Source organism: Syngnathus acus, chromosome 5, assembly GCF_901709675.1.
Source record: "Syngnathus acus chromosome 5, fSynAcu1.2, whole genome shotgun sequence".
Lineage (NCBI taxonomy): Eukaryota > Metazoa > Chordata > Actinopteri > Syngnathiformes > Syngnathidae > Syngnathus > Syngnathus acus.
In genome coordinates, this window is record NC_051091.1 from 14,363,338 (window position 1) to 14,388,285 (window position 24,948).

Below are 24,948 nucleotides of genomic sequence, written 5' to 3' on the forward strand. Positions count from 1 at the left end.
TTTATAACAATAAAAAACAAGTCACTTTAGTCTTGACCTCCTAGATTTGCTTGGGGAGTGGGGAACCTGTTCTAATTTTCTACAATTGCTAAAAATACCCCCGAGAAGACACAGAAAAAGTCAGGCTAAAGGGCAAGGGAGAGAGGCCTGATCACCAGCTGCCCTGCTAAAAGGCACTGTGAGTTCATGGCTGGGCTATGGCTGTGTTGTATGGTCATTAGGGCTGTCTAATACAAGAATCAGATGCAAAGCAGAAAGGAAAGTGAAGGCGTAGAAGAGGAAAGAATAGTCCAGTAAACGAGCGTTGATACAGCTTAATTAACATATGCAATACAAGAATCAGATGCAAAACAAAAGGGAGAGTGGAGGCGTAAAAGAGGAACAAGCAGTTCAAAAATGGGAAATGAGTGTTGAGACAGCTGAATTTACATATGCAATACAATAATCAAATGAAAAGCTAATAGAAGTGGAACCCTAGAAGAGTAACAAGCCAATGGGAAACGAGCGCTAACAGCTGAATTTACATATGCAATAGAAGAAAACGCAAAGCAGAGAGTGGAGATGTAGGCGTGCCCAAGCCAAGCCCCATAACAACAAAACAGCATTTAGCGGCGAAGACAACTACTGTCATCACCAGACAGAGCATTCATTCGCCAAATGCTCCTTCTCTTGTCCACTTGAAGCAAAGTCACATCATACAAACACTGTGAACATGTACGAGACAAGTGGTGTGTCATGATATTTTAGACAGGCTGGGCAAGGGAGAGAGGCCTGGTTTCTATCAGTGATACTTGACCTGTTTGGAGATGATTACAGGGACAAACAAAAAAAAAAAAACTTTTGTCCTTGGTTAGTATGTCCTTTTTTAAAATCGTATCATCTCTTTCTCTGTCCGCAACATGAGTGTCCGTCTGGGATGGACCGACAGTTTCGTCCCAGGGAAGGAATGCCCCACTTGAATAGGTGGCGGTGTTTAGTCGATCTGGGGGGTAATCTAGAAAGCGGGTTCAACATGAACTCTGAATTGACTGACTCTGAGATGGGAGTCTCTGAGTATTCGGTTCCAGAAAAGCTGATCTGAGTTAGTTCAATGTAATGCATGTTTTGACCACACCCGCACAATGATGGTTGACAGCTATACACTCACTGAGACACACTTTTGAGAGTTCTCGCCAATCTCTGGATGATAGTCGGTGGCAAAATGTTTTCACTAAGCAGTTGCGCATCCAGTCCAAGTAACGGTGTATAGAAATGTATGCGATTGTCAGGCGAGAGTGTCGTGGAAGCCCTCCAGTGTACTTCCCTTAAATTACTTTGGGTAGTATAGAACAATAGTCTCAATCCCCCCGGGCCGTGGACCGGTCAGTGGATCATTTGGTACTGGGCCGGACAAGAAAGTATTGTGCTGATAGTCACAGTAGTTACGCAAGGCATCTTATTGGCTTCTCCTCTGCTGCGATCCCTTACAATACAATACTATATATGTATCTTAATTTATATAGCACTTTCACAACAGCTGTCACTGAAACGAAGCACTTTACAGAAGATATCACATAACATTACAACAAACCCATCACATTGGCAATAATACAATCATAACAATCCCTACATATGCTTTGTGGTTTGAAGCGGTTATAGATGAAAGAGGAGAGATGCAGTCTTTTTTTAATAATGGTGTCATGATCACAACATGCATGACATCTGCAACTTCATCACTCTCCGCGTGGATAGTTTCCAGGTGTCTCTCAATTTTAACTTAAGCCGAACAGCAGAAGCAGCAATGTCCTTTGGGCCGCCCACGGGCTACTGAGAAAACCAGGCAGCAACAATCAGGCTCCAGGTGGCCTCAACCGCGCTCCAGGTTTTGAGCGGGCTCTAAAATTGATGGTTCAGCCAAATTATTTCCACTTATGCTCCCTGGGTGGGAAATGCTGTTCAAATGCTGTACGCAAATGTTAAAAGCAGCCAGCAGTGTTTTAACATAGAGCACACCTGCAACTCACCCACCTCCAATCAAGTTCAAAGCCTACCCTCAAACCAGCAATTCCATGCTTATAAAAATCCCTCTTTCACTTCTCGTGTCTGCTCTGTGCCACTTCCCAAAAAATACATCTTTCTCCTCTCTTCTTGGCTTTTATGATGCTCCTGGTCCGAGCAGCTGAAACCACTTGATTAGAATCAGGGCGTGGCATTACCTCATGACCTGTTGTCACACTCGCTCACCATTGGAGGTACTGATACCGTATCGCATAGGGACATGCGACTATAGTAAATATCAATTGCAGGTCGTCTTAATGTGCAGCAAACAGATGCACACACACAAGCACAAACGCACGCATACACACACACACACAAACACACACAAACACACCCACACAAACACATTGACACTCAGGCACACAGATGCACACATACACACACACACACACACACACACACACGCACACTTACATACACGTACGACTATAGTAAATATCACATGCAGGTCCTCTTAATGTGCAGGAAACAGACGTGCACACACAGACACACACACAGACACACAGACTTAGGCACGCACACATACACACACACACACACACACACACACACACACACACACGCAATATGTCATGTAAAATGGCTTAACATTTAAAACTAGCATGCTCAGGATTTTACAGTATGAAAAGACTAGTTGTTGGGGCCTAGGACTCTGTTGGCTACAAGTAGCACTTCACATTTTCTGAATTACCCCCGGGGATCAATAAACTACCGACCGACCGTGATGAATAGCTGAGGAATTAACGGGTGAGAGATGTTTAATGTTCAAAACATTTTTCCCACACTGCCACGTAAAAGAATTCCAAAAGTGAGTTTTTCAGCGCATTTTCCAGCATAGTAATGCAGCAGTAGTTAACCAAATGCTGTAAATCAGAAGGAATTATGTCTCTTGCTAATGTGTAGATGATAATATTGTGAACAGTAGGCTGTTGTCAAACCTTTTGGGGGCCACCTTGCTTGGGCACCACAGGATGGCGTGCGCGCACCTCTCTGCTCCTGCACAGCAGTCAAGACACCCAAGTGAGCAGGCAAACTGGCACCTCTCAATTATTATTTCTTCATGTGCAAGACTAAGTAACAACTGACCGCCCGCCGTTCGTCCTCTCTGGTCCCCTTTATATGGGCGCGATCCTCTTTTCTCCTGTCTCCCCGTAGCGAGAACAAGAAAGTCACAAAGTGACATTATAAATGTCGCGTTATGATGTAAATCACAGTTATGGTTATTGAATGTTTTGCAATTTTTTTAACTCTATTTTTGTTTTCCTAAACGATAACAAAAGCATCACAAATCAGTATGTAATGACAGGTGTTGAGTTTTTGTAAAACAGAGATAAATTCCTGTACCCGTCAAAGACTCACTGCTCTCTTGTACAGTACATCGCACCTAAACCAGATATTAACTGTTGAGTCGCTTGTGAAATCAAAGTACATTTGATGTGTTCGGCCAACTTCTCCCCGCCGAAAGGGGTACCGAAAAAGCAACAACGTTGTTTCAACTCAGCTTGTGGTGTTTATTTTTAGTTTCTTTACATCCACATTTGCAGTAGCTGCTGCAGTAGCAGGTTATAAACCGGTGGCGCGTTGCTCTTAAAGGCATGGGACGTTGGAGTTTGCTTGTTTGACACTGTGCTCTGTTCCTGAGTTTGACACTGTGCTCGTCCCCGCACTAATGCGCGTTACTTGAACTGCACATAACCAATCACTGATCCGCACTTCAATACCCAGGTAACTTACCAGCTGTTTTGTGTTTCATTTAATTACCGTAGTGTCTGCTACCCATCACCAGTTATATTAGCGCAGTGAACGCAACAATATGTCTACCGTATTTTGGCAAGGACCCCTGTTGTCCAAGTGTGGAGGGACCGAGAATGTGGCTTATCGAACCATTTATTGACAAGGGCAGAACTGTCTCCAGGGACATTTTTCTTTCCGCATTGGTTTCACTTGCGCCACAACTTCTCAGGCAAAAAACTACTGTCCTCGGCACAGTCAACACGATTCGCCAGGAAATTCCTCTGTCAGCCAGACAGATCGATTGCAATGTTTACACCAGGGGTGGGCAAACTTTTTGACTTGCGGGCCGAATTGGGTTCTAAATTTTGACCGGGGGGCCGAACCAGGAGCAGATGGATGTAGTGTTTGTGTGAAGTAATATAAATGACATGTAAAGGTCATTGCATAAAAGGTTTTTACTTTTAGTAGATACTAAAGCATGGATATTAAAAAAAAGCTTTTTGAAAACAAATGCATTTATTAACAGCATTAAAAAAATATTTCACCAAAAAACTACTATCAGTGATTCTTATTAAATACGACACTGTTATGATGAATAGCATTTTCCATCACTTCAGCGCCTGCAGGTTAGATTTATAAAATATGTTTATCTAATGAGGCGAAATCACATCCAACGGCAAACATTGACCAAATTCATCATCTTGAAGAATCAGTGAAAGAATACATCTGAATAAAGTAATAAAGAAATCAATAGTATTGTTGGTTTCCCTTTTTTGCTAGTGCATCATAGTCTGGAGTAAAATTTGTTGTGGTAATTCTTAGGATCTGTGACGGGCTTTGTTGACGTTCATGTGGCTGAACGTCTTCTCACACACGTAGGTCGAGCCAAATTGTCCACTCTTTTTTAAACATTCGGCACTCAGTGTCCACCTTTCTTTTCTTCGGGCCACTCATTTTAATGGAAGGATTCCAGGGGAAGGTTTGTGGGTGGCATTAGCGTAAAACTGTATCTGAAAACTCAGCGCGCGAATTACGAGAATATTGATGTCACAGCCGACACTCGAAATTCGGCACTGATAGATGAAATGACTACGTACTACTGAGTACGCACACGCACTTGTGAGTGTGCACCGAGCTTTCTGACACGGCTCCCGGGAGTAAATGCGCGGACATTATACTCTTTCATCACAGCAACATCTTCAGTACAAATCAAACAGACACACTTTCTGTTGATTTCTTTGAAGAAATACTCATTTTCCCAACGTGTTTGAAATATTCTACACTCACTTGCTATTTTGCGTTTCTTCGGTGCAGCCATTTCTGGGGACTCGCGGTAAAAGTTTTTCTTCGCTTGATTTCATTTGTGTGGCGGGCTCCATCTAGTGTTGAAACCGAGAAGTGCAACAGAGTTGAGCTCAAGCTTCTTGTGCGGGCCATATTCAATTATGTTTTCAGAATTTGCTGCGGGCCAATAAAAACTGGACCGCGGGCCGCAGTTGGCCCGCGAGCCGTAGTTTGGACACCCCTGGTTTACATCCTCAGTTATTTTAGGTCTATATTTTAAAAATAATTCCGTTTAAATGAAAACTGTTTCTAGGTTATTAGTGTTTTCAAACTCCAGTGCCACAATGACCACATATACTGTACCCCAGTGGTTCCCAAACTTTTGCAGGCTGGCGCCCCCTTTGGCTCCCCAGTGAAAGTGTTGTGTACAAATCGACTGCCGCCCCCCTACCGCCCCTTTCTTCCTCACCGCCCCCCCAGATCTTTCCACCGCCCCCAGGGGGGCGGTACCGCCCACTTTGGGAACCACTGCTGTACCCCAAAAAATTAGACTACATTCTCAGCAAGATGCACAGCATGGTCAAGCTTGAGGATACCCGTAAAAGGAAGCCAATTACTGCCGCTCTGTACAACACCACAAACTAAAGTAAAAGTGAGATTCTGGGTGTGCACAATTATTAGGCAAATATTAGTGTGCAGAATTACACTGCTCAAAAAAATTAAAGGAACACTTTGAAAACACATCAGATATCAATGGTGAAAAAATAAAGTTGGATATCTATACTGATATGGACAGTTTAATGTCTCAGGAACAAAAGGATGCCACATCTTTTGATGGAAATAAAAGTTTTCAGCCTACAGAGGGCTCAGTATATAGACACCCCAAAAATCAAAGTGAAAAAATGATGTGGCAGGCTCGTCCATTTTGCCTAAATTCAATTTCTGCAACTCAAAATTCTTTTCAATATCTTGTGTGGCCCCCACGAGCTTGTATGCATGCTTGACAACGTCACGGCATGCTCCTAATGAGACGACGGATGGTGTCTTGTGGGATGTCCTCCCAGGCATCAGCAAGCTCCTGTAAAGTCTGAGGAGCAACCTGGCAGCGTCTGATGGACCGAAACATTATGTCCCAGAGGTGTTCTATCGGGTTTAGATCAGGTGATCGTGAGGGCCATTCAATTGTGTCAATTCCTTCATCCTCCAGATACTGTCTGCATACTCTTGCCACAACAGGCCGGGCATTGTTGTGGATCAGGAGGAACCCAGGACCTACTGCACCAGCGTAGGGTCTGACCATGGGTGCAAGGATTTCATCCTGATACCTAATAGCAGTCAGTCTGCCGTTCTCAAGCCTGTAGAGGTCTGTTTGTCCCTCCATGGAAATGCCTCCCCAGACCATCATTGACCCACCACCGAACCGGTCATGCTGAATGATGTTGCAGGCAGCATAGCGTTCTCCTTGGCTTCTCCAGACCCTTTCACGTCTATCACAGGTGCTCAGGGTAAACCTGCTCTCATCTGTGGCGGACTTCGCAATTCTGCTGTTCTATGGCAAATGCCAATCGAGCTCCACGGTGCTGAGCAATGAGCATAGGGCACACTACAGGACATTGTGCCCTGAGCCCACCCTCGTGAAGTCTGTTTCTGACTGTTCGGGCAGAGACATTCACACCAGTAGCCTGCTGGAGGTCATTCTGTAGGGCTCGGGCAGTGCTCAACCTGTTCCTCCTTGCACAAAGTAGCAGATATCGGTCCTGCTGATGGAATAAGGACTATCTATGGCCCTGTCCAGCTCTCCTAGAGTAACTTCCTGTCTCCTGGAATATCCTCCATGCTCTGGAGATTGTACTGGGAGACACATCTTCTTGCAACAGCACGCATGGATGTGCCATCCTGGAGGAGTTGGACAATCTGCGCAACTTCAGGAGGGCTAAGAAATCGCCTCATGCTCCCAGTTGTGATAATGACTCTAGCTAAAGCCAACACTTGTAGAAAAACAGTTAAAAAAGATCAAGAGGGAGGAACTTGAAATGGCCTCCACCTGCAAAACCAGTCCTGTTTTGGGGACCATCTAGTTGTTGCCCCTCTCGTGCACCTGTTGTTAATTCCATCAACACCAATGCAGCTGAAACTGATAAACAACCCCTTCTGCCACGTACCCGACCAAAACCTTATCAGAAAAGTCTAATTGAATTCATGCCATACCCTGATAAAAAACGGTTCCTTTAATTTTTTTGAGCAGAGTATTATGCAACTAAAGTAAAAACTGAAATGTTCCCATCTCACTTGTTTATTTTTGTTTGTTAAAGATTCAAGATTCAAGAGTCAAGAATTAAAGTGAGAATAACTCAACTCAAAATTGACAACATTTAAAAAAAACAGTGACCCATATAGCCATCTTTCTTTTTAATAAAAGTTATGACTTCCATTCATGGAGTCTGTCAGCTTTTTCATCTGTTGACAACCACAGCCTCCCGGACATTGCTCACTGAGGTGTACTGTTTTTCTTTAGCATAAAGCTCCCATCTAGGAAGGGGCTCCAAGTTCTCAATAGAGTTGAAGTCAGGTGAAGAAGGGGGTCCACATCTTTATTCTATCATGTTTAAGGCCTTTACCAGCAAGCCACACAGTGGAGTACTTTGATGCACGCATTGGAGTATTGTCCTGTATAAAAATCATGGTCTTCTTGAAAGAGTTGTTCCTGTACCACTGTTTGAAGATAGTGTCTTCTAAAAACTGGCAGTAGGTTAATTTTAAATATTTTTTGTTCCAATTTTAGAGTTAATTTTAAGTCCACCTTTACCTCAAAAAGGTCCAACCAACTCATCTGAAATAATACCAGCCCAAAACAGTACCCTGGCTTGCTGGCCTCTGATTTGAAGTGGAGCTCTGTGGCCGTTAATGATCCAGCCATGGGTCCAGCTGGTCTGTCATGAGTCACTGTCATCTTATCAGTCCATAAGATCTGAAATATTTGTCTTCTGATATTTCCTGACCCAGTCTTGATGTTTCAACATGTATGTCTTGTTCAGTGGTGGTCAGGTGTCAGCCTTCTGTACCCTGACCATGTCTCTGAGCACTAAACACCTTTACATTTCTGGCACTCCAGGTAGATTGAAGTTACGGAATATGGTAGCACTGAAGGATAACAGGTGCCTGGTAGCTTTGAGTTTTCTCAAATCTTTGGCAGTTTATTTGCGTCTTAGAGACATATCATGGAAAATCCACTTTTATTGTTTTTACCGTATTTTCCGGACTATAAGTCACTCTGGAGTATAAATCGCACCAGCCATAAAATGCATAATAAAGGAGAAAAAAACATCAAGAAGTCGCACCGGAGTACAAGTCGCATTTTTGGGAGAACTTTATCTGACAAAATTCAAGACCAAGAACAGACATGAACAGGCAACAACAGGCTAAACGAGGCGTCGGGAACCTATGGCTCTTTTCGTGACGTTATTAAAATGAATACATTAGTACACTCAAAAAATCGTTGGTCTTAATTAAAATACATGCATTTAATTGTATCTAGCCTATCGTTTTTTTTAAATCGTATGGCTCTCATGGGAAATTATTTGTAAAAAATGGGCATGTATGGCTCTGTCCGCCAAAAAGGTTCCCGACCTCTGGGCTAAACGATATGGTATGCTAAAGTGACATAAACACAAACGAGGAGCTGAGAACATACCTGAGATAACATTAACAGTTATTCAAATAACTATAACATAAATAACACGTTTATCAAACCATCCGTGTCACTCCAAATCATTCAATCCATCGAAATCTTTGTCCTTTGTGTAAACAACGCCGCTTCTGACCCCGGAAGTGCATGCGGCGCTGATGTCGGACTCGTCGTCAGTTGCAGTTCAAATTATTCTACAGGCCTATATAACTAAATATAAACTATATATCAAATAACAATAACATAAATAAGTTTATCGAACCATCCGTGTCACTCCAAATCATCAAATTCATCGAAATCTTCGTCCTTTGTGTCACTTAAAAAAAAACAACAACAAAAAACGCCGCTGACTCTGGAAGTACATGCGGCGCTGACGTCAGACCCGTCGTCAGTTGTGGCTCCAATTATTCCACAGATCTATATAACTATATTGTAGCATTACCAAAGTACCAGGCAAGTAGTGGGTTTGGTAATTGGCTCTTTATTTCACAAAACAAGAGTTCAACATACGAGCCAACACAGTGTGTAGCCTCACTCTAACAAAGCGCCCCGGATCTCTCTCCCGTCTCCTCCTCCCTGCTGCCTTCACGGCCTCCCTTGGCAATCGGAAACTACTGAACTCTAACAATATACAAGTTGTTATACTAAATAAACGATATATCAAATAATTACAACATAAATGACAAGTTTATCAAACCATTCGTGTCACTCCAAATCAGTAAATCCATCAAATTTTCGTCCTCTGTGTCAATATCTGTCCTCTGTGTTATAAACAACTCCTGACTCTGGAAGTCGGTGAAAGGATTCAGACTCATTGTCAGTTGCGGTTCCAATTATTCCACAGGCCGAGTGCGACCTCATGCGGTTTAAAGTGGAAATAACATGTGAAGTGATCAACTATACTCGTGAGTAAGTAATGTGTTAATTATCAAGTAATACTGTTACTCATTTTACATATAAATAACTCCTGATTATAAATCGCACCCAAACTATTAAGAAGCTGTAATTTATAATCTGGAAAATACGGTCCATTCATTTTATTGTGCACTTGGAGTTTCCAAGATTGTAGAAAAGTGTAATCTATCCCCCCAGGTATTGCAGATACACTTTTATTATCTGTTTGGGGGCTATTTTTTACTCCGTTCAGTTTCCTCCATTTTCTATTGCGTATTTTTATCCATTACTACACATCCTTTGGGGCGGGACAACCAAACAAGATAATCCCTCCATTTTAATTGACAACCATCAATCAAGTGAGTGTTAGGGTTTGCAGAATATCTTCATCGTATGATTATGTTGGAATGTAACCTGTAATAATTTACCTAGCTTGTCCTGTCTTAACAAAAGTAGTAGACCAAAGTGCTAAGATCTTTTCACCTGATTGACTAGCTGCAGAGGAAGCAATCAAAGTTGCTTTGTTTCCACAAAGTCGTAAAAGGCCCCCTGCTATGCTTTGATCAGCAGGGGAGCGGCTTCACCCCATCCTGTGTTCCCACACGCCCACTTTGAACCCCACTGTGTTTCTTCTCAATAAATATGTACCTGATGAGGCCTGAGTGAGACTTCATTCGACCATCGCTGTAAGCACAGCGACGAGTGAACTCTCCGCCTGCAGGTGTTTGAAACGACTAACTTGTCTCCAGTGTGGTTCTTGCAAAATAAGTTAGAGTGAGCACTACCCTAACATTTTGGTGCCGAAACCCGGGACCCTCATACCCGCCATCTGGCTGACGGAGGACGACGCGCTGTACACCGTCGACGGGCCAGCGTCCATTAGGAGGACCTGGTAAAGAAAGACCTGGGAAGGAAATTCTTCACTGGGCCAGCATCTTAGGTCTGCCTTCGTCTGACAGAGGTGGATTAACGGGACCCGGCAGTGCAACGAACCAGGGGACAAGTAAGTTAACGCCCTAAAGTTGTGTGATTGTGTTGTTGTGAAACGCGTAAAAGGTAGAGGTGCACGGAATATAGCTTGGGTTCGAGTCCCAGGGGAAGTAACAGACTAAGAAAAGCAGAGCTTCTTTTTCGTTCATCGAAGAAGTGCGTAGATTCTTCTTTGTCTGTTCTTCCAAGCTGAGGGATCTGGCTTGGGTTAGAGTCCCAGTGGAAGGAACGTGCTAAGAAACACGGAGCTTCTTTTTTGTTAATCAAAGAAGGGTGTAGATATTTCTTTGTACGTTTCTCCGGCCAAAGAACAGCTTGGGTTCAAGTCCCAGTGGAAGGAACGGGCTACGAAAGAACAGAGTTTCTTTTTCCTAATTGAAGAAGGGCGTAGATTCTTTTTTCTGTCCGTTCCTCCAAGCTGTGTTGGAGGGTTTTACACCCATCCTGGATAGGCCTAAAAATAAAAAGCGCTGGTGTTTGTGTGGTTGAGAGTGCGACTGGTAGGATAAATTGACTGCAAAGAGAATTTGGTGGAAGGTCAATTTAAACCTGCATTGAGGATCCTCAAAGAAATTAAAAATAAAGTATGGAGTAGAAGGGAAGTTGAAAGTTGAAGTGTGGAAGATGGTGGTTGATGTTTTGGAGGAGAGTGTAGATAGAACGACAAAGGGACTGAAAAAGAAAAGAAAAGAGAGAGAGTTGAATTGTGCTAGAATGTGGTTGAAAGCTTCACAAGAGAAAAGAGAACAAATTCAGGAGACAAAACCTGGAAAGATAAAAAGTGATGAGACCGCCATTCAATTAAGATTTGAAAAAGAATTCTGGGTGCACAGTGGCACCCCATTCGATGATGCGGCTGAGAGTGCTTATCAGCAACGTCTTAAAAACGCGCTCATCACTGTTTCCCCCCCCGACTTCGGCAACTGGGTGAGGAAACATTTGGTGGAAGTAGATATTGCAAGTGTGACAACAACTATGCAATGGGCCAAAAGTTCTGATGTATTTCATCTAGGCGATGATGATGATGTTGACCTAGATGAAGATACAACAGTCTTCTTTCATGGGTCCCAGCAGGCCAGAGGAAGAGGTAGAGGCCAACAAGGTCGCAGGCCGCCATATAATTCAAAACCCCCATCAGATTCTGACAACTGTTGGAACTGTGGGAGACGAGGACACTTGGCAAGAGCGTGTCGTTTTGCAAAACAATACCAATCAAAGGGTGGAGGAAGGGACAAAGGAAGAGCCGAATTTTCAGCATGACAAGCTTCCCCCTCCCCTTTGACCGCTCAAGCTCATACAGAGAAAGAAATAACAGATGTCCATATGAAAGCAAGACATGTCATTGTCAGATTATTAGAACGGTTTTTAGATTGTTAGAGCTCCTGTCCATGCAAGGAGTATGACAATGCTGTTGTATGCCCAATGACAAATGACCAGAGATCAAATTGTGTATGTACACTAAAGTTAAAATTTGCAAATCAAGTGGTAAATGAATGCAACTGGCTTCTAGAAGATAAATAAAACTTAGAATGTGCTGTCCTCGTGTGCGTGGGAGGGACCAGCTTATGATCGACCACAGGAAATGGCCAGCCTGTGACGAATCATTGGTGCTGGGATCTACCTTACGCGCGCGAGAGCTGTGCATGTGTGTTAAATTGATGAAAATTGGCTGAACCTTTAGTGTACAGACATTTGCTAGACTGTGGTCTATCCAATTTGCACCGCAGAACAGAAACGCTTTTGAAAGATAAAAATGAGAGGAAAAGAGAGAAATCTGTTTGCGAGCAGAAACTGATCCACACTAGTGCATGTTAAGTAAGAAACGACAGAACATGCTTTCAGGAATTGGAAGAATCAAAATTGTGAATTTAAGACGTTCACATTTAATAGAAATAATTGACTGGTTGTGTTATAGGATTATACAAACTTCTATATGCGAGCTGATTCTGAGAGATTGGGTTCTTCAAATTTAAAAACAAAGAAAAACTTCTGGTTGATTTGCCAGCAGTTTTTTTGCGTGTTGAGTTTTTTTTGGATTGGTGGATTGTTCTATCAAGAACCTTGAGATGAAAACGGTGTGTGAATGTTGTGTGGTGAGCTTGGATGAATTGGGACCGATGTGATAGGAAGTCTCCTTCTTGGAGACTGCGTGTGAGATGCAAATGAGCATTGATGACTGATTGCCTGAATGAAGGGAATATACAGGTTGAATGGTTGACGTTGTTGGACACTACTATCGAAAATTAGTAGAGCGACTTTGAAGAAAGAGTGATTTTGAGTACGTTAAATGCTAAGGAAGAAATAAATACATAAAGGAAATAAAAAGGTTGCTTTTGGATTGCTAATTAACTAGGAAAATAAAAAAAATAAATAAAAAAAAATAAAAAACTGTAGAACCAGTAACACATGCAGAAGATGTGTGAACTGGGAAACTTAGAAGCGTTTTGGAAAGAAAGTCAAATTAAATGATGATAGAGTCATATGTGGTAAAGAACACATCCTCCCAAAAAGTTTGTCAAGGGGTGAGACATGGGCGTCGCCATGCCTCAGAAGGAGGGAGAATGTTGTATAGAGAGTGGGAGATAAAAAAAATAAAAAAATTATATATATACAACACTTTACTACATATAGATTCTCTAATACATATGGCGTTGTACCGTTGAGTTAGATTTCTTTTCTCAAACGTTTGCTGTAAACAATTGGAAGATGATTGAAAAGTAACTGAAGAAGCTATGAGGAAGTGGTGTAGCTGTTTGGAAGGGCACGCGCTTATGCGTTTCCCTGGCTAATCAACATTATTTAACTGATAAGGGGATGGGCAAAGGAACCATCTGCTACAGGACTTAAGGTCCGTTCCTCCAGTAACCAAGATCAGAGAATCTCCTTTAAAACAGGAGGCAATAAATGGGATAGCCTCTGTCATAAATGGTCTTTGGTCAGGAGGAGTCATTCGGAAGTGCTCAAACACTTCTCGCAAACACTCTTATTTGCCCAATTCAGAAGGGCAATAAAATTAACTGGTGAATGATAAAATATATGCAAGAAGCAGACGAAGAACAGTCCCTGGCAGATTACATGATCAGAACGCTCAGACTGACAGAGGTGTCAAATGCAAATTTACTGCCGCCTGATCTTTCATCCTCACAGGTCGACAACGCCGTCATACCAGGAGACTGGGTCTACATCAAAGTCATCAAAAGAAAGAGCTGGGCCAGCCCACGGTGGGAGGGACCATTCCAAGTCCTGCTGACTACCCCCACCGCAGTAAGGAGGACCATTCCAAGTCCTGCTGACTACCCCCACCGCAGTAAAGATCGCTGAACGGCCCAGCTGGATTCACCTCAGCCACTGCAAGTTGCAGAGAGTGCTGGACCCCTAATTCGGAGTGGTGGGGAAGGCTAACTTCAAAGGAGTCCTATCGTTTAGGGTGGGACGTCTCAATGTTGGTGAAGAAAACAACGATCCCCACTCCGCTAGGCGAGGGGATGTCCCGGTGTCTCTGCCATCCTAGTAGCAACGGGGCTCCATATGCCAGATGGATCCTCTGCTGCGTTGTGGTTGGAGCGTGCTATGGTCTATGGACTCAACTGAACAGACCAATTGACAATGTTGACCGTGGAAAACGATGGTCACACGATGAGAACTTTGAGGACTGGTCATGGGACCCGAGAAACCCATACGAAACCAACACGTGGTACCGCTACGTCAAATTCACTGTGGGATCGCACACGCAGGAGGGTTGCTATGTGTGTTCCAAACTCCCTCCGTCCTCCACACAAGTTCACTTGGAGGCCAGAGCAATGAATGTCACTGAAGCGAAATGCATGGCATCCATGGGAGGAGTTGGATATCAACACCGTGCTGTCACAGTCAGTGATGCCGACTCGTCCCGCCCTGGACTTGCGGAAGGTACCTGTGATCAGCTTTTCTGGACAAATCTCAATGTGACTGTTAAAGGACGAACACTGCCGCAGGTGGCCTTCACAGACCGGCCACCTGGAGTGAACTATACGTGTTACATCCAAGGAAGTGAGACCCACAAATGCGTTGACAGAGACTGCTCTCCAGGAGGGAACTGGATGGGAGCTTTGGACATCGCCACTGAGTGTCAGGATAAGAGAGCCATTTCAGGTGGTGAGGGCTCTCCGACCAACATGGCTGCACCATCAAACGGAACATACTTCATACAGAATGGCTGGTGGCTTTGTGGTCACAAGGTTTATCCGATGCTGCCCGCCAACTGGACAGGAGTGTGTGCACCAGTGTGGGTGACAGACCACACCTACAGATTCAAGATTCAAGATTCAAGAGTTTTTATTCGCCATGTTTGAGCGTGCCAAACAAGGAATTTGACTTCGGTAAAACACACCCTCTGTTCAACATATAGGTGACTAACAACACTCAGGACATGTGAATAATGGCAAAAACAGTGTAGACAAATTCAAAAGGTGTGAAGAGCAGGATGTTATTGCACAGTAATGCCTCTGAGACTCTATGAGTGGTGTGAGTTCATCAGAGCAACAGCCTGGGGGAAGAAGCTGTCTCGGTGTCTGCTGGTTTTGGCGTACCGAGCTCTATAACGCCGTCCAGAGGGGAGTAGTTCAAACAGACTGCAACCTGGGTGAGAAGGGTCTGTAGAGATGTTCCTTGCATGTTTCCTGGTCCTGGACAGGTACAAGTCTTGGATAGAAGGGAGGTTGATTCCAATGATCTTTTCTGCAGTCCTGATTGTCCGTTGCAGTCTGTGCTTGTCTTGTTTGGAGGCTGATCCAAACCAGACAGTGATGGAGGTGCAGAGGACAGACTGGATGATGGCAGTGTAGAAGGTCTTCAGAAGCTCTCGCGGCAGGTTGAACTTCTTGAGCTGTCTCAGGAAGTACAGCCTCTGCTGGGCCTTCTTCCGGACAGAGTCTATGTGGCCGGTCCATTTCAGGTCCCGAGAGATTGTGGTTCCCAGGAACTTGAAGGTGTCTGTGGAGAGAATGGTATTACTGCGGATAGTGAGGGGTAAAAGTGGTGAAGGGTCTCGCCTGAAATCCACTGTCATCTCCACGGTCTTGAGCGGGTTCAGCTCCAGATGGTTTTGGTTGCACCAGTGGACCAGCCGCTCCACCTCCTGTCTGTACGCAGTCTCATCACCGTCCTGGATCAGTCCGATGAGAGTGGTGTCGTCTGCATACTTCAGGAGCTTCACAGGAGAGTCATCTGAGGAGAAATCATTGGTGTAGAGAGAGAAGAGCAGTGGGGAGAGGACGCACCCCTGAGGGGCTCCAGTATTGGTGGTCCGGGTGTCAGATGTGATGCCCCCCAGCCTCACACGCTGTCTCCTGTTGGTCAGGAAGCTGGTGATCCACTGACAGGTGGGGGCAGGCACCGCAAGCTGGATGAGCTTCTGTTGGAGGATGTCAGGAGCGATGGTGTTGAACGCCCAGCTGAAGTCCACGAACAGGATCCTGGCGTACGTTCCTGGAGTGTCCAGGTGGTGCAGGATGTAGTGCAGTCCCATGTTGACCGCATCATCCACTGACCTGTTTGCCCGGTAGGCAAACTGGAGGGGGTCAAGCAGGGGGCCCGTGACCTCCTTCAGGTGGTTCAGCACTAACCTCTCGAAAGATTTCATGACCACAGATGTCAGTGCGACGGGTCTATAGTCATTCAAACCTGTGATGGCGGGCTTCTTGGCCACTGGAACGATGGTGGAGCTCTTGAAGCACGAGGGCACCTCACACAGCTCCAGAGAACGGTTGAAGATCCGTGCAAAGGTGGGCGCCAGCTGTTCAGCGCAGACTTTCAAGCAGGAAGGTGACACGCCGTCTGGGCCCGGTGCCTTCCTGGTCTTTTGTCTCCGGAACATCTGGCGCACTTCCTCCTCGCGGACCTGGAGTGCGGGCGCGGCCTCTGCAAGAGAGAGAGTGGGTGACAACGATGATAGAGGTGTGGACAGAGCAGTTGTGGGGAGAGGTGAGTATGTAGATTGTGCTGCAGGAAGTCCCGTTGTGTGGGAGGACCGATCAAACCTGCAGTAGAACTTATTCAGCTGGTTAGCAAGCCTTGGGCTCTCCACAGGACGGGGGGTTCGTTTCTTGTAGCCCGTGATGCTCTGCAGACCTTTCCACACTGTTGAGGGGTCAGGATTGGCAGAGAGGTGTCTCTTCAGGTTCTCCCCGTAACACCTCTTGGCTTTCCTGACCTTTCGGTGTTTCTGGTCTGCCTGAACAGGTCGCGGTCGCCGCTCCTGAAGGCCTCCTCCTTGACTTTGCGCAACCTCCTGAGGTTCGGTGTAAACCAAGGTTTGTCGTTGTTGTACGTGCAGAAGGTCTTAGTCTGCACACACAGATCCTCACAAAAACTGATGTATGATGTGACAGTGTCAGTGAGTTCATGCAAGTCTGAAGTTGCAGCTTCGAAAGCTCCCCAATCGGTGCAGTCAAAGCAGGCTTGGAGGTCCTGCCTTGACTCCACTGTCCACTTCCTCACAGTCCTCACCACAGGCTTAGAAGTTTTTAGTTTCTGCCTGTAGGCCGGGATCAGATGAACTAGACAGTGGTCCGAGAGTCCTAAAGCTGCACGAGCCGCAGAGTGGTATGCATCCTTGATCACGGTGTAGCAGTGGTCCAGAGTCTGTGCCCCTCTGGTGGGACACGTTACGTGCTGTTTGTATCTGGGGAGTTCGTGTGCGAGGTTCGCCCTGTTAAGATCACCCAGAACAATGATTAGTGAGTTTGGTAGAAGTTTCTCCATGTCTGTTACCTGGTCAGCCAGCATCTGCGTGGCTTCACTCGCACGTGCGTGTGGTGGGATGTAAACAGCCGCCATGACGATCGAGGAGAACTCCCGTGGTGAATAGAACGGCCGGCAGTTTATGAAAAGTGTTTCTAGGAGAGGGCTGCAAAACTCTTTCAACACCGTGACATCAGTACACCAACGTTCATTAATGTAGAAACAGAGACCACCTCCCTTTGATTTTCCGGAGAGCTCCGCGCTGCGATCTGCTCGCGTTAGCCTGAAGCCCGCTAGCTCCACGGCGTGGTGGGGCGTTCGTTCGCTGAGCCACGTTTCCACAAAGCACAGCGCGGCGGATCTGCTGAAGTCCGTGTTCCTTGAAGTGAGGAGCAGCAGTTCATCCATCTTGTTCGCCAGGGAGCGGACATTCGCCAGATGAATTGACGGTAGGGCAGAACGGAACCCTCTCTGCCTCAGCCTTACGAGTGCTCCCGCTCGTTTTCCGCGCCGCCGTCGTCGTGCTAGCTTGTACAGCACCGCCGCTCCGGCTAGAATCTCCGACAAACAGTCTGAATCGAAGAGAACAGGAGAGAAAATACCAGAAGAAGACTGTCCGATGTTTAACAGCGCTTCTCTAGTAAAAGTGATCCGGGATGGACAGCAGAGGACACAGAAAACACACAAAATAAGACAAATAAACAGAGAGCGACTCACCGTGGCTGCCATCCGCGGCGCCATCATACGACATCGTCAGCTGACGACAGCACACAACTCTTCTGGACGTCGACGCAGGGCGATTACAACCTTTGACCCCCATGACCCTGTCTGGGGTGCGAATGTTCCGGACGACTGCTGTTTAGCTCAGCATTATTTTACGGAAACTTGATGATTTGACCATCGAAAATGCCTTGCAAGTGATGGGTACAATGATGTACTGTTTCGGTGTTTTTCTTTTTCTTTTTTTTATTGATAACATTCTGGTCGCCTAAGGCAAAGGGGCCGTGTAACTCTTTTCCTGCATTTAATTTGGCCGCAGGTTTTTCAGTTGCACACAAACTTTGGACTGGAGCATTGAGGAGAATACCTCGTCTTCACTGGAAATTGTTGCTGTCATTGTTTTTTCTTTCTTATGTTTGATTGATCGGGTTTGACATACTCATATGATAAAACAGGGGGGATATGTTAGGGTTTGCAGAATATCTTCATCGTATGATTATGTTGGAATGTAACCTGTAATAATTTACCTAGCTTGTCCTGTCTTAACAAAAGTAGTAGACCAAAGTGCTAAGATCTTTTCACCTGATTGACTAGCTGCAGAGGAAGCAATCAAAGTTGCTTTGTTTCCACAAAGTCGTAAAAGGCCCCCTGCTATGCATTGATCAGCAGGGGAGCGGCTTCACCCCATCCTGTGTTCCCACACCCCCACTTTCAACCCCACTGTGTTTCTTCTCAATAAATATGTACCTGATGAGGCCTGAGTGAGACTTCATTCGACCATCGCTGTAAGCACAGCGACGAGTGAACTCTCCGCCTGCAGGTGTTTGAAACGACTAACTTGTCTCCAGTGTGGTTCTCGCAAAATAAGTTAGAGTGAGCACTACCCTAACAGTGAGCGTGATGACTCCTTATCAACACAGTTGTACCCGCCCGCCCCCTTTTCTTGTCTTCCGGGTTAGAGCAACGCTGGCGTCTGGACTGTTGACTGCCGCTTCTACCCCGAACCGTGTCATCTATTTGTTTGTCCCCTGTCTGTTTTGTGTTTCCCGTTTTAAGTGTGCCCGTTTTTTTGTTTTATTTTTCTCGCCTTTTCTCCTGCCCACCGCGTATCGCTGGAGCTCTGCTCGCACCTCTCCGATCCCGTTCCCTCTGACTACGAGCTACGCTAGCCAGCTAGCCAACCCACAACCGGACCCTCCTACCTCCCGGCTCTGAGCCTGTAGCTGCTTGCTCTTGGCTCGGCAAACGGCTCCAACCCAACTTGCTGGCCACTTGGCCGGCGTCCTCGGGGGGAGCACCCGCTCGCTGCGAGCTCGCCGGTCGTGGCTCGGCTGTGTGCCGCCATGACACACTGGGGCGTGCCGTTTGCACGGGTACAGTCGGGATTGACCAACACCACCACCCACTCCACCAACATCACGACTCGGTCCACTGCTGCTTCCATGCATTTCACTGCCTACCAACTTCTAGTTAACCAGCTACTAGCCGTTTTTTCCATTTTTTCTGGATTATTCCATGCTGCTGTGACGTCGCATCTCCTGCATGAACTATCACTTCTGCTACTCCGGGCTTCCATTCCAATAACTTCTCGTCCATTTGTCTACACTGCTGCTGATCTTCATCATTTCAACAATAATCACCGTCTCCCTGCTGCTGCTGCCTCAGCTGCCAGCAAGGCTGGGATCCTCCGCCGTCGCCGCTACATCCACCGTAGCTCCGGACTATCTTTTAAACGACATTTCCCTGATGGCTCACCCATCCCCTCTTTCTGGACTAACTCTCGCCCCCCCGTCATCCCCACCTTCCGTACTGTCAACTTCAACAATCTCCACTCCCCCACCCCCGCTCCTTCATCCATCTCCGTCGCACTGCTGAACTGTCGCTCCCTCTCCAACAAATCACTAGTTATTTTCGAACTAATATTGGACAATAATTTGGATCTGCTCCTTCTCTGTGAAACATGGCAACAGCCCCTGGACTATTTTTCTCTCAACCAAGCCACTCCGTCTAATTACAGCTACATCGCCAAACCCCGCCTCTCTGGGCAAGGAGGTGGTATTGCTGTCCTCCATAAGCGGTCCCTATCCATCACTGAATTGGACCTCAACCTCCCATCTATTTCATCCTTTGAATATCTCGCTTTTTCCCTCCCCAACTCTACTACTGCTGTTCTTATCTACCGCCCCCCCCAAGTCTCATCCGTCTTTTCTCTCTGAACTCTCTGAACTTCTCACCATCGTATCCTCAGTCTCCTATCGCCTCCTACTAATCGGTGACTTCAACATCCACATCGACCAGCCAACTGCTTCACTGACGTCTGACTTCATCTCCCTTCTGGACTGCTTTCATCTCACCCAGCACATCAACTTCCCCACCCACACCAAAGGCCACACCCTGGATATAGTATGCTCCTCCTTTCCACTCACATCCAACCCCCGTCCTCTCACCTTTCCACTGTCAGATCATCTCGGCATCCTCTTCTCTGCCCCTCTACCCTCGCCTCATAAATCCACAAAACGCACCATCTCCTACCGCAACATCAAGACTGTAAACCCAATCACGCTTTGCCAGCTCTTATCCTCTGCTCTTCCTTCCGACCCCAATTCTTCCTCCCCTGACGACCTTGCCACCACGCTCAACAACATCCTTTCTGACTCCCTTGATTCCCTAGCCCCCTGGAAAACTTCCTCTGTTACATTCACTAACTCTGCCCCTTGGTACACACCGGAACTCCGCACCATGAAACAAACTGGCCGTCAACTCGAACGCCTCTACAAAAGAACCCGCCTCACCGTCCATGCTGAAACCTTTAAACAACACATCTCCTCCTATCGTGATGCTCTTCTTGCTGCCAAATCTGCTTACTTCTCATCTCTCATTAATTACACCAACCGAAACCCCCGCATACTGTTCTCCACTGTCAACAAATTGCTCCAGCCACCGGTCACCAAGCCACCCTCCTCACCCGCCCTCTGTAACTCCTTCCTTGTCAACTTTAACAACAAAATCGCCCAAATCAACAGTTCTCTGACCGACACCATCAATAACTCCTCCTCCCCCACCTCCCCTGCCCTCCTGCCCCCCTTCCCTGACCTCCCTCCCTTCCCCTCTCTCACTGCCTTCTCCCTTGTCGACTCCTCCACTATCCTAGACATCATTACCTCATCCAAGACAACCACCTGCTCTCTCGACCGTCTTCCAACGACCTTAACTAAGGCCTGCCTCCCTGTCCTCCTCCCCCACCTCACCACCCTTTTTAATCAGTCTTTATCCCTTGGCCACTTTCCCACTGTCTATAAACTTGCTGCCATCACCCCCATCCTCAAAAAGCCCACCTTGGACCCACTCAACCTCTCCAACTACCGTCCCATCTCCAACCTTTCATTCCTTTCCAAAACCCTAGAACGCATTGTCTCCGCCCAACTCCACACCCATCTCCAGTCCAACAACCTCTATGAACCCTTCCAGTCCGGATTCCGCCCACTTCACAGCACTGAAACAGCTCTAGTCAAAGTCACCAACGATCTTCTCATTTCTGCAGACTCTGGTGCCCTCAACATCCTACTACTACTTGACCTTAGTGCAGCCTTTGACACTGTGAACCATTCCATCCTCCTCCAAAGGCTGCGCCAACTAGGTGTTGAGGGCACTGCACTCGACTGGCTCACCTCCTACCTCACCAACAGAAACCAGTTCATCTCTCTCTCCGGTCACACATCCATCCTCTCCCCAGTTACACAAGGGGTCCCCCAAGGCTCAGTTCTTGGCCCCCTCCTATTCATCTGTTACCTCTTTCCCCTTGGTACTGTCATCCGCAAACTCAATCTGGACTTCCACTGCTACGCTGATGACACCCAGATCTACATACGTACGACACCAACCCGTAACCCTTCCCTCACTCATTTTGAAACCTGCATCTCTACAATAAAAGCATGGCTGACCCACAACTTTCTCAAACTCAACAGTGACAAAACAGAGCTCCTCCTCATAGGCACTAAATCCTCCCTTAACAAAACTGGATCCATCACACTCACCATCGACTCCTCAAACATCACTCCCTCCCCTCTGGCACGCAATATTGGCGTTATTTTTGACCCCACACTGTCCTTTCAACCTCATGTTAGCTCAGTTGTCAAGACCTCCTACTTCGACCTCCGACGCATTGCTAAAATCCGGCACTGCCTTTCTCTCCCTGCCGCTGAATCTCTCATCCACGCCTTCATCTCATCCCGGCTTGATTACTGCAACTCCCTTCTCACTGGAATCACTGCTCACTCACTCCATCGACTTCAACTAGTCCAAAACTCTGCTGCCCGCTTCCTTACCCACACCCGGTCCCGTGAACACATCCCTCCTGTTCTCCACTCTCTTCACTGGCTCCCCATGAAGGAGCGTATCATCTTCAAGATACTCCTCCTCACCTTCAAAGCCCTTCACCACCTGGCTCCCACTTACCTATCCGACCTCCTTGTCCCCTACTGCCCCAACCGTCCCCTCCGATCCTCCAATACTTCACGTCTGACAGTCCCAAAATCCAAACTCAAATCCTTCGGTGACAGAGCCTTTTCCTGCACATCACCCCGACTTATTTAGGAAATTACAAGAGTATTGTAGTATACAAAGTGCTTATTTTAACACTGAACTTTATCAAATTCCTATATTTTTTCTCATATAAGTAAAGAAAAATGAATATTCTTTCTTTTTTTGTAATACCATTAACTTTAAAGTGCATTACTGAACTATTTATTTACAATAATTTTAATTGTCCGTTGAGCCATCTTTTCTTTGGAATCCAAAGTGCTTCCAAACGAATGTCTTGAAGCCCAAAGGGGAGCGAATTTCCTCGTCTTCTTGGACACTAGCCATAGCACCAGCCCAGGAGCCGCGTAGTTGTCGGCTCCCCTTTCACGTGCCTGCTCTGCTCACAACACAACACGCCGCGTACTGCTCCCGGAAAGAGGAAGCAAGCAACAATGAACTGGATTTCAAAATAAAGTCGCGTCTAATGTCCGAGGTCAAACACGGCGATATAAATCGATGTTTACGTTTAGCATCGATGCCAATAAATCGTAGAGCATTATATCGATTAATCGATGTGTATCGATGAATCGTTACACCCCAAATGTTTATATGTAAACCTGTGGGAAAATGCAGACCATGTGAATATTCCTGCCATACCGTGCATCTTACTGCAATACTGTGATCTTTCCATGACATATGTTGGGTTCACAACATTTATCTGAAAAGAATCTCACAGAGGCAGGAGATGTCTTCAATGGCAAACGACTTCTGCAGAAGGGCGTAAACCAGACACACAGCAAGTGTGGCTGTTTACAACGTTTTAAGATAGATTTACATAATATAGTATATCTACTGTCAAACGCGCACTTTTTATTAAAGTGCCTCCGGCTCCCCAGTAACGGGTTCAATAAGCCGGGGCAAAGGGACTCGTCCGTAGCTGACCACCCGAGTTAAATTAATTCTACCAGAATCAATCTAATTTCTATATGACGCCAACCCCTCTCAAGTCATCCGACGCGCGAGCCGAGTAACTCAATTCGAGGCGAGTCGTCGAAATGACCGCGCCATAATGATGGCTCCCTTCGGTTGTTTGATGCTGGTATTACGTTACGGATATTTTTAGATGTCTTTGTTAAGACCTCAAGGATTCGTTAATTTACTAGAGCGCCCTCGCCCTAGCTGAGCTCAAGATAACTACTTCGAACCAGATCTGACAATTCCTGATGTTAAGGATTAAAGCTGTCTTCACTTTAAAAAGAATTGAACAGATTTAAAGAATGACTATGATAGGGAAATAAAGACATTTTAAAGTTGTAATTACCGCATATAAAACCATGCTCAACATAGTTAATACGAAATAATCGATACCGAATTAAGGCTTAAGAAGAGATTTAATGATTAAGCAAGAAAAAGAATTACAAGTCGAAAAAAACAAGACTCACCCACACAGAACGAAAGAGGAGACTAAAGGTCTAAAATCCTATTTGGTTGAACAAGTCGAGTGATCGGCTCTCCTTTGTTCCAAAATCCGAATTCTGTTTAAAAAAGAGGAAAGGTCTGGCCGTGAGGAGCCTAGCCAAAAAAGTAAAATTGGCATCTTCCCCTTTCTGCCCGGAGCGGCTGTCTCCTCTGCCTTCCTCTAAGCTTAAAATTTGACAAAGTCCAATTCGAAGACTCAGGAAATTCATCTTAGTAGATTTTGGTTCAATCTCAAAAAGAATGAAAAATCCATCTTCGTTCTTTTACTCCGGGCAGCGTCACGGCCCTCGCCCTGACGAGGAAGAAGCGCGCCCGCTCTGTGTCCGGGCAACCTATTTATAGGCTTCTGGCATTACCTCATCGGAATTACCTCACCGGCACGTGAGGTGGCTTGGAGTTTCTGGAAGCTTCGAGAATGTTCCTTAGCTGATCCCTGTCCAGGCCAGCTGGAAACCACTGGTTGTCTTGGCAACCTTGCTTCAAGCAGCAATCACCGGAAACAGATGTTTCCTGTTTTGCTCGTTCTTTCTTTTAGTATTAGCCCCTAATGTCTCCTCTCAACTTAATACATTTAGGTATGGATGGAACACCAATGTTAAATACAGGTTGGACAAAACATTGCAACATGAATCACATATATCTTGTCTAATAAAGATCAATCTCAACACATAATAGTACTTAACACAATAATGGGTTCCTCCAACTTAAACACATATATTGATATTGCTCAAGCTGTTGCATCTTAAAATTATGGCATAGCAAACTCATATACCAAAATCGTGCGTTGCTATGTGTTTGAGCAGGTCGTGTCCTCCCAATTGCTAACAATTTAATTTATTAGATTTGTTAATTTCCATCAGGTCACCCCTATGTCAAGCTTTAAC

General features: G+C 45.8%; 1 protein-coding gene across 1 annotated transcript in view; it reads left to right on the forward strand.

Annotated features, from left to right (window-relative positions):
- ano10a (anoctamin 10a) overlaps window positions 1–24,948 on the forward strand; it is a 221,477-nt gene that overhangs the window by 125,735 nt on the left and 70,794 nt on the right. The gene's annotated exons all lie outside the window — the stretch shown is intronic.